The following is a 9984-nucleotide window of genomic DNA, read 5'->3' as shown; positions in this document are numbered from 1 at the left end:
GAGACAGCTAAAGTTTTCTATGACCACTAAACAAGTGGAGCTTTCAGAGACAACAGCCTACTGAGGCCAAGAGATGGCAGTCATGTAAAGAGTGGATGCAAAAAGGCATAGAAATGAATTAATTACATTTTAATTGCTTGCCTTTGACAAAGCAAACCATTAATTAAACCCAGACATTTTCTTCACTTCCTTCCATTTGGGCTGGCCTCCTAAACGATCAGATTTTCCCTGTTTTGGTCAGCCATTGGGACTCTGTCTGAGATCCACAGGGTACTATTAGAATACATTTCAAAAGAATATCACAACCTCTAAGCAGAGTCTCAAATCACATGCCAAAATGCAATATACTGTCTTGCCAAAGAAAAGCACAGGGATGTAACATGAAAGAGAGAAAGACATCCTGTGGCTTCCACGTATTAAATTCCTATTGTTAAAAGCCAACATGGTATCTAAGTGATGTTTAATGTTTTGAAAGGACATGTAAGCTAATGATGTAAGAAAACCATGGTACATCTGGCAGTTTTAAGTATGAGAGCGCTGGATGTAGTTGCAAGCATTTTAGAAAATAGTGGTTAAGTCTTTATTTGCTGACCATTCAAAAGAGACCTTGCATAGTGGTCTTTTCTTTTCTTTTCTTTTCTTTTCTTTTCTTTTCTTTTGTATTTCTCATCATATATGATCTCGGGTAGCAAGTTAAGTCGTGTGATTTGAATTAGCGCTTTGATAACTCCTTGCCAAGAATCTACTGGGTGCACACAAGGCTGCTAGAATTCAATCTTATCTCATTTGATGAAACTGTAAGAAACCCTCCACTAAATTGTCTTTCTTTTTATGACCTTTTCTTAGAGGAGTCTATCAGTGTTGGCTCTGTGTGACTTCTCAGCCTGGCATTATCCCTGCCAGTTTCATGGATCACAGCGTCTCGACAGACATAAAAAATAAATAAATAAAATAACACTATGAGATGAAGCATGCTGCCACCGGCATTGCAGTTAAATGAAGTGAACCAATGCGGCTGGACATAACTTGCCATAAAGACAGGGAATTATTTAGATGTCACAAATTAGATGGGAACTATGACTGCTCAGGATTTGAATGATAGTGTTGAAGATCCACATTAATCATGCATAGAAATCTAATAGCTGATAAACCACAGGAGTACTTTTGTGCTGACCACATCCGAACGCACTCTAGTGAAAGCTGCTAAATTACAGTATCACTCATCACCAAAAAAAACAAAAAACAGTGTCAATAAACTCAGCCTAAGAAAAATCCACTCCTCTGGAGTTCTTCTCTCCCCAGTAACGCCACCACATAGACCCTTTTAGATTAGAAATGAAAGTGGGTGCAGTGAAGCATCTCGGAAGGAGGAAGCCTTTGGCTGGGCACAAATCCCAGCCTGGATCCTTCAAAAGCCTGCTGCCATGAAAGATGTCGGCTGCCTTTATAGATGCCCATGCTGAGCTGTTGGGGCCTGACGCAGGGTTGGCTGCTGAACATCACCCAACTTACTCGCCTCCCCGACACCCGCTAACCTCCAAAAAAACCCAGTTAGGTAAGGGAGCCCTGTTTGGAGCCAATATGGCTGATGTGTGAAAGGAGCCAGATGCCTTAGCAGAAAGAAGCATTGCATTGCTGAACTGTGCCCGCTCCGTTCACATACTGGGGGATCGACAGGGGGGGATCGCTGGGGCCAGCCAAGATCCCAGGTGACAGGCGTGTGGGACAATGTCCCAGTGGTGAGTTCATAAAAGACGATGGGTTGTTTTGTGATTGCTGCCGACCCCAGGACATGAATGTAATTAGAGCACAGCTGAAAGGTCATGGCTGTACTTTTAAGTGCCACTAAACACTGAAAGGGCCTAATGTACCATTGAGGATGAGATTGACTGGTTTCCCATCCTCCCCTCTCAACCCTCACATCAGGGGAACTACTAAATGTGCAGAGGTCTTTGTTGGCCTGTCACAACACGGGTCGAGGAGAAAAATATTTGTGTTGAAAACACGTCTCTGGGGTACAAAGGCGTAATCGCAGATGGTATTCATTATTTATTTATTTCGTTTTACAAGGAAACTTTTATAACACCAGACATTCGCACAGTAACTACAGCTTGTTCAAATTCCTTTTGTTTGGATGTTGTGTGCATGTGCCTGCCTGGCAACACAGCTTGTTGTTGCTGACTCTCCAGTTAGCAGTTGACAAAAACAACAATACTGTGTCATAATTTAACTACTGGGGTACCCGCTTCTGTTCTAATTATACAACTCTAAATCTTTGGGGAATTACTTGTGTGCCCTGTTTAATTTTCATTAAGGACTGTGTCAGCTTCGTGCATTTACATCAACTGTCACCTTTCCATGTAAACAATGCGCATTTTATCCCTCGTACAGGCTGTCTGTCGGTGGACCCTGCCAGGCAAGCAGCTTTGTTCTTCTTCACTGTGTAATGCACCAGATTTTTTTCCCATACAGCAGATCCATCTGGTCTGTAGAGGCACCGGGCAGGCTGTATTTGCTTTACTGTCCTGGAACAACGGCTGGTCTGCTAGCTCATCACACCCTTTATCGCTGAGGTAACCTTAGAGGCGTCCGTGAAAGCGATCAGTCATGTTCTTTGACATGAGGCTTATTGTCACCGCAGGAAGAGAAATGTAGCTCTCCACTGGACAGCTTTTCATTGACTGCAACAATCTGGATCCTGCCGTGTACAGCTCGACCCTCGATAACCAATTGTGAATACTCATAAGTCTTGCTCAACGGTAGTGGCCGGTCTGAGGAGTGTGTTGCTTCTCTTCTTTTGTGTGTGTGTGTATTTTTTTCACCTTCCATCTTCTCCTGAGGCTATATTGAATTATGTCTCTGTCAGTCCCTAAGCCCCCTATATTTCCTCTACTGTGCAGAAGCCCTAGATTCAGTATCAAATTCTCTTCATGCTGGCACTTTGTGCATCCCCCTGGCCCCTCAGATCTTTATCCCAGCATCCTCTTCCCTGGCCTGTAGACAATGCTGAATTCATGCTAGAGTGAGGTTTTAAAGAATTTTACCACAGATAGGACATGCAGAGGTCTGCATGAACCCTGAAAACACAATCAATCAGACTTTTAAAGCTGCTGGGGTTAAATTGGCCTACTGTGCCATTCTAGCTCAAAAGTGCTCTGCATTATGCAACAGCCAAAAAGGTAAAAGGTTTATTTTCTTACCCAGTTAGCTTATTTAAAAACAATTTGGCTGCACTTGGGATTGACTTTAATTACTGAAATAGCTAATTATTGTTACCAACCATGCACCGAGGAACTGGATTTTGAATAACACAGTCAATCTGATAGACAGAATGGAGGCAGACAGAATGGTTCTATAGATCCCACTCTTTGCTCCACAGACCCCTGTCTGAGGCATCAATGGCGGAGTAGCGGGGAAAAGGGACCTGATTGCTCTATTTTCTCAAATGAGGCAATTAGGAGGGCAGGCTGAATGGAGATCAGGCTCAGCTTCACTATGCCACAAGGAAAGGAGTGAGACAAAGAGAATCAAGGAGAGTAGAATGGCTGTTTGAGTCTCCATTGATTCTTTTAGCCCAGAAGCATCAAGAGCTCCTGTGAAAATTGATCCAGGCAGGGAACCACCTTTCATATCGATAAAGATAAACCAGGAGACTCCCCAACACCCAAAGTACTCAATATGAAAAAATAGCTGAAGTTGTGAAGACAGTCTGGCTGCAAGTGGAGCCATACAGCCCAGTGAGGAACATAGTGACAAAAGGCAGGGGTTTCAGACCAGACTGTGTCCTTTGGGGAGTTTGCTTTTACTGCAAGGTCAGCCTCTCAAGTGCTTGATAAAACTGAACAAATCAAAGCACTACATCTGAGAGTAATCTCTGGGAAGAAAAAAAAAGGGTCTCGGCAGCCCACACTGGCAAGATGGATGTTCAGAGATGTAGGAGCTCACATTAATGCTTCTAATTAACAGAGAACATATTTCAAACTACAAACGAATGTATGCGTGCCTGAAATTCAAAAATGGATGCTACTCTAGTGTAACCCTGGTAAGATTTACAGCAATCAGAAGTACAGGGTTCTTTGAATGCATCGTAGTCCTTGTCTGATAGTTTAATTTCCGGGCTTGCCCTGAAGGCACCATCTGCAGCTCCGTGCGCGTGAAGGTGTGGTGTAGAGGAAAAAGGACGGCAAGGAAAAACTCCATGCTGCCGCGGAGCACGGTTTTTTCCAGTTGAAAGAGAGGAAAGAGGTTTAATTAACATTTGTGAGAGAGCTGTCGTTAGCGGTGAACCACAGACGGGTACCTACCTGAAAGGAGCCGGAGTATTTCTTTGAACTTTTTGAACTATTCTGGTGAGTTAGCCTAGCTCACTTAGCACCGCTATTGCAGTTCAATGCACTGGAAAAAATAACTAACCAGTCAGAATAGTAGTAAATGTGTTTAATGATGTTTAAGATGTGTTTTCATAGTATTGCAATGTTGTGACAGTTTTGGTTATTATGAGTGTCTAGTGTTTTACTTTCTTGGGCCTGCTAGTTCAGCCGCGGCCAGCTAAGTGGTTATGCGCAGTTCACGTGCAATAGCTGTGCTGTTACTGTAACTGCGGGTGATGCACAGTAATACCGGTGTGTTTACTTTTAATGTGTCACAAGATGCAAATTTATTTTAATATTTCAAAAGAACCAAGGACATTAGGAACAAGGACATTTAAGGAATGTGGACATCTAACATTCTGCATATTTGTGTGCAGACTGGTTTTTTTTTGAGGTACAGTTCCATGGGTGCCAAGTGAGGAGCTGGTATCGTGGGTCTAAGACACTGTTGCTGCTGTGGAGGCCTTCTCTGTGTCAGGACGCTACACGTTGATGCCTGCCGTACCAGGAGGGCGGTAGGAAAAAAAAACAAAAGGAAGCCCACCTGAGAGATACCTTATCATTTTCTTTTGCTACTTTTTCTCCGCCTGAGATTCAGGTCGTTTTCAGTTCTTAACCCAGGACAGTGGGTAACTGAATAAACTGACACCATAAGGAACTGGACACTCACGTGCTATTTTCTTTTCTTTTTCCTTTTCTTTGGGGTGTTGAAATATTGTGTTTCTTGTCTTACATCTATTTTGATTGTTTCAATTATTTTGTGATGCATTTGAGATGGTTACTGCATTTGGAGGTATCCCTACATTGAGGATGAGCAAAGGGAACTGATCCAAAAGGAAATATATAAAGCAAACTTTGTTTCATAAACCTGTGGTCGTGCGTGTTATGTGGGTTGGAAGTCTCATTGCTCTTACAGAGTTGCTACCGCCAATCTCCTTCCCAAACCTAGATTCGGATATTGTAGACATTGCACTTGGGCGAGCAGTATAGATCATCTCTTTATAGATAGAGGGACACACGTCCAGGTTACACTAGCACAAGAAGAGGCATTATACTACTGAAGAGGAAGGATGCAGCTTGCAGTTGCACTTTGCTTTAAGGAATGCAAATGTAATTTATTCAGTTCACTTTGGTTCAATTCCATTTTTTTATATAGCGCCAAAACACAACAACAGTTGCGTCTTGGTGCTTTATATTGTACAGTAGAAACCCTACAATAATACAGAGAAAAACCCAGCAATCAAACCCTGTGAGCAAGTGCTAGGTGACAGTGGGAAGGAAAAACTCCCTTTTAACAGGAAGAAACCTCTGGTACAGCCAGGCTCAGGGAGGGGCGGGGCCATCTGTTGCGACCGCTGAGCCAGAGATTAATAATAAGTAATGAATAAATGCAGAGTGTTGCATAAACACAAAGAGAGTGAAAAGAGGTGAATGAACAATGCAGGATGGGAAGCCCCGAGCAGCCTAGGCCTATTGCAGTATAACAAAGAGAGGTTCCAGGGTAACCTTATCCAGCCATAATTATATGCTTTATCAAAAAGTAATGTTATAAGCCTAATCTTAAAGGTAGAGAGGGCGTCTGTGTCCTGAACTGGAAAAGAAGGGCCTGAAAGCTGAAGGCTCTGCCTCCCATTCTACTTTTAAATACTCCCGGAACAACAAGTAAGCCTGCAGTCTGAGAGCGAAGATGTGATACAGTGCCATGTGGTCCCTAAGATAAGATGGGGCCTGATTATACAAGACGTTGTATGTGAGGAGAAGGATTTTGAATGCAATTCTGAATTCAACAAGGAGCCAGTCACGAGAAGCCAGTTTGGGAAAGATTTCTAGTCCCTGTCAGTACTCTCACTGCAGCATTTTGAATCAACTGAAGGCTTTTCAGGGAGATTTTAGACCAACCTGATAATAATGAATTACAATAGTCCAGCCTAGAAGAAATAAATGCACGAAGCACATTTTTCAGCATCAGCCTGAGAGTTATAAAGAGAACGTATCCTGGTCAAGGCCAAGATTTCTCACAGTGTTACTGGAGGCCAGGTAATGCCATCCAGAGTGAGCATCTGGTTAAGATGTTTTGAGTACAATAAGCTCAGTTTTATATGGATTTAGAATCAGGAAATTAAAGGTCACATGCGTTTAAGACATTCCTGGAGTTTCACTAATTGGTGTGTCAATTTCTACAGTGATGCAACAAAGCTTATATTTTATTATACAATTTGCACAGCTAGTAAGCTTGAACTTCTTTTACAAATGAAATGAGAAGCTCTAATAAATTTTTTAAAAAAAGTTAACAGTTGTCTGTTATTGATATCGCAATTGTGGTACAGTGCTGTGCCACTGTAGTGTACAGTGATAGAGAGGACTCAAGAGTGACCTCTCTGTAAGAAATCATTTTAATACATAAGTACAAGTCTCACTGCTCACCTGTTTAAGGTAAAGAAAAGTACAGATTGGTACTTCCCACTAGATCCTGATATATCATGTCTCTATGCCCCCCGCAAAGAGACACATAAGCATGAGACATGACTAACAAAGTTGCAGCAGTTGTGTTGTGCGTTAGAGACTGCCACTTAGGTGATGCTCAAGTTGATGGTGCAGATGCTTGACCAACCCAGAAAAAAAGACTCCTGTGAACAGTTAAACAAGCACTATTAAATTTCATTATGATGACCCCTGCTGAGACTGTGATGTTTATTTGATGACTGTTGGAAAAAATCCAGATGCCCAGACTTTGTCGAGTCTGCAGAACAATCCTGCGAACCTATAAAACAGTAGTAAGGTTTTGATCCATCATGCAGTAACATCTGGGAAGCATCTAATTGGCAAAGGCTTCACTTTTCAGCACAACAATGACAAAAGAGTTTAGTCCAGGTTAAAGAATGACGGTGGTCACAGCAAATATTGATTTTCATTCTTAAAGTTTAAATTGCTGTATGTATTTTCTACCTTCCTAGGAAAATATAAAGAAATGTGCAATGGCTCTAGACTTTTGCATGGTACTCTATAATAATCGGTACTGTGGTGACTCATCCTTTCTGTTTTTATTGCCCTTTTTTTCCACAGCCATTTAAGTAACACACAGCTGCCACATTACATATTTACATTTTGTGTCTATTATACTTGTGTGAATGAGCATGGGCAATAGTTCAGCAGCTGCCAATAAATCCGTCTTTTTCACACATTCTGGTTTCTATTCCTGCCTACATCATTTTGAAAATTCATAAGAACCAAGAATGACAAAACCCCCAAAAGCAAAATACTTTTTGTTACAATGTAATGCTACAGGAAAAAGTATCAGATCAGGCTTCACTTCCAGCCCACTCTTTTACTTCTACATGCAAATGAAAAATGTGATCAAATCCTGAATAACACTTCACTGCATATGTACGAGCAGAGGTTATTTCAGCAATATTTGGTCTGTAATGGGTCTACACAGCATTCACAAACGGATACAGAAATAAGAGCACAGCCGTAACATTTATCTATGAAATTATGGCAAACACCGTGCTGACTATAGAAGCATACATGCATGCAGGCACATCAGAGCTGGCTGTGAAACATGTCACCAAATACACCAGGTATTTGGTGCCAAAGCTTCTGCTGTTTTAGTGAAAGACACAAATTTTCTCCCACCACAGCTATTCTGTGTTTGATGTGTTTGTTTTTCTTTTTAATTATATCAAATTTGGTTTGCAGTGTATTTAATTTGTTCATATGTTTAGTGATTTTTCTTTTCTGAGCTGCTTGGCTGTGTGAACACAGCTGTAAAAGGTTTTTATTCTTCTTAATGCAGTAAGTAATCTTTAGCAAAACGCTGAGACTGCAATTAACCTTGGTTGGCAGTTTGAAATAGATTTCAAATACAGCAAACCCCTCGTAGCTTTTCAGCCAAATTCTTAGCTTGTCAAGGAAATGAAAACACCCCCCTCCCACCACCTTATATTAAACACACACCAAACCTCTAATAGATTATATAAATCTTTACATTGAAACGAGTACCTGAGAGCCCAAATAATATATGTAATAACAGTCACCTCATTCATAGTGTCTTTTCATTTTTGTTCTGCGGTTGTATACGTGTGCTGGAGAATTAGAGTACAGTTTCCAGTGTGTGAAATGTACACTCCATCATAAAATTAACACTAGGATAAACAGCCAGGCTAACGCTGCGCCTGGGGAACTGATTATGTTATCTATTAGTCAATAGAGAGAAAGCATCAGTAAAATATATTACAGTCACAGGGTACCAGATTACCAACCTGAGTTTTATATGAAACCGCTCACATGAGTTGTCACACTCATGGCAGCCTTACGGTGTACATTTTAGGACATCGTCAGGTATCAGACAAAAAATTGTCAGGTGTCAGTTGTCAAAAAAAAAAAAAGTCAGGTATCAGAAAAAAAATTGTCAGGTGTCAGTTGTCAAAAAAAAATTGTCAGGTATCAGAAAAAAAATTGTCAGGTGTCAGAAAAAAAATTGTCAGGTGTCAGTTGTCAAAAAAAAAAAAGTCAGGTATCAGAAAAAAAATTGTCAGGTGTCAGAAAAAAATTTGTCAGGTGTCAGTTGTCAAAAAAAAAAAAAGTCAGGTATCAGAAAAAAAATTGTCAGGTGTCAGAAAAAAAGTTGTCAGGTGTCAGAAAAAAAAATGTCAGGTATCAGAAAAAAAATTGTCAGGTGTCAGACAAAAAAGTTGTCAGGTGTCAGAAAAAAATTTGTCAGGTGTCAGTTGTCAAAAAAAAAAAAAAAGTCAGGTATCAGAAAAAAAATTGTCAGGTGTCAGTTGTCAAAAAAAAAAAAAGTCAGGTATCAGAAAAAAAATTGTCAGGTGTCAGAAAAAAAAATGTCAGGTATCAGAAAAAAAATTGTCAGGTGTCAGAAAAAAAATTGTCAGGTGTCAGTTGTCAAAAAAAAAAAAAGTCAGGTGTCAGAAAAAAAATTGTCAGGTGTCAGTTGTCAAAAAAAAAAAAAAGTCAGGTGTCAGAAAAAAATTTGTCAGGTGTCAGTTGTCAAAAAAAAAAAAAAAGTCAGGTGTCAGAAAAAAATTTGTCAGGTGTCAGTTGTCAAAAAAAAAAAAAAGTCAGGTGTCAGAAAAAAAATTGTCAGGTGTCAGAAAAAAAAATGTCAGGTATCAGAAAAAAAATTGTCTGGTGTCAGAAAAAAAATTGTCAGGTGTCAGAAAAAAAAATGTCAGGTATCAGAAAAAAAATTGTCAGGTGTCAGACAAAAAAGTTGTCAGGTGTCAGAAAAAAATTTGTCAGGTGTCAGTTGTCAAAAAAAAAAAAAAAGTCAGGTATCAGAAAAAAAATTGTCAGGTGTCAGTTGTCAAAAAAAAAAAAAGTCAGGTATCAGAAAAAAAATTGTCAGGTGTCAGACAAAAAAGTTGTCAGGTGTCAGAAAAAAAATTGTCAGGTGTCAGAAAAAAAATTGTCAGGTGTCAGTTGTCAAAAAAAAAATGTCAGGTATCAGAAAAAAAATTGTCAGGTGTCAGAAAAAAAATTGTCAGGTGTCAGAAAAAAAATTGTCAGGTATCAGAAAAAAAATTGTCAGGTGTCAGACAAAAAAGTTGTCAGGTGTCAGAAAAAAATTTGTCAGGTGTCAGTTGTCAAAAAAAAA

The 9984-nt window shown here is 40.1% G+C and overlaps 1 long non-coding RNA gene across 1 annotated transcript; it reads left to right on the top strand.

Annotated features, from left to right (window-relative positions):
• Nucleotides 1–4038: 4038 nt before the first annotated feature.
• On the top strand, nucleotides 4039–5033 carry LOC146653182 (uncharacterized). The gene is made up of 2 exons (XR_014907567.1): nucleotides 4039–4349; nucleotides 4748–5033. It is a non-coding gene; the product is annotated as an uncharacterized LOC146653182 (long non-coding RNA).
• The last annotated feature ends 4951 nt before the right edge of the window (nucleotides 5034–9984 follow it).

Source organism: Rhamphochromis longiceps, linkage group LG15 (genome assembly GCF_057381845.1).
Source record: "Rhamphochromis longiceps isolate RC_006_pf linkage group LG15, R_longiceps_female_GT1.1, whole genome shotgun sequence".
In the NCBI taxonomy this organism is placed as follows: Eukaryota; Metazoa; Chordata; class Actinopteri; order Cichliformes; family Cichlidae; genus Rhamphochromis; species Rhamphochromis longiceps.
This window is presented reverse-complemented; position numbering and strand designations above follow the sequence as displayed.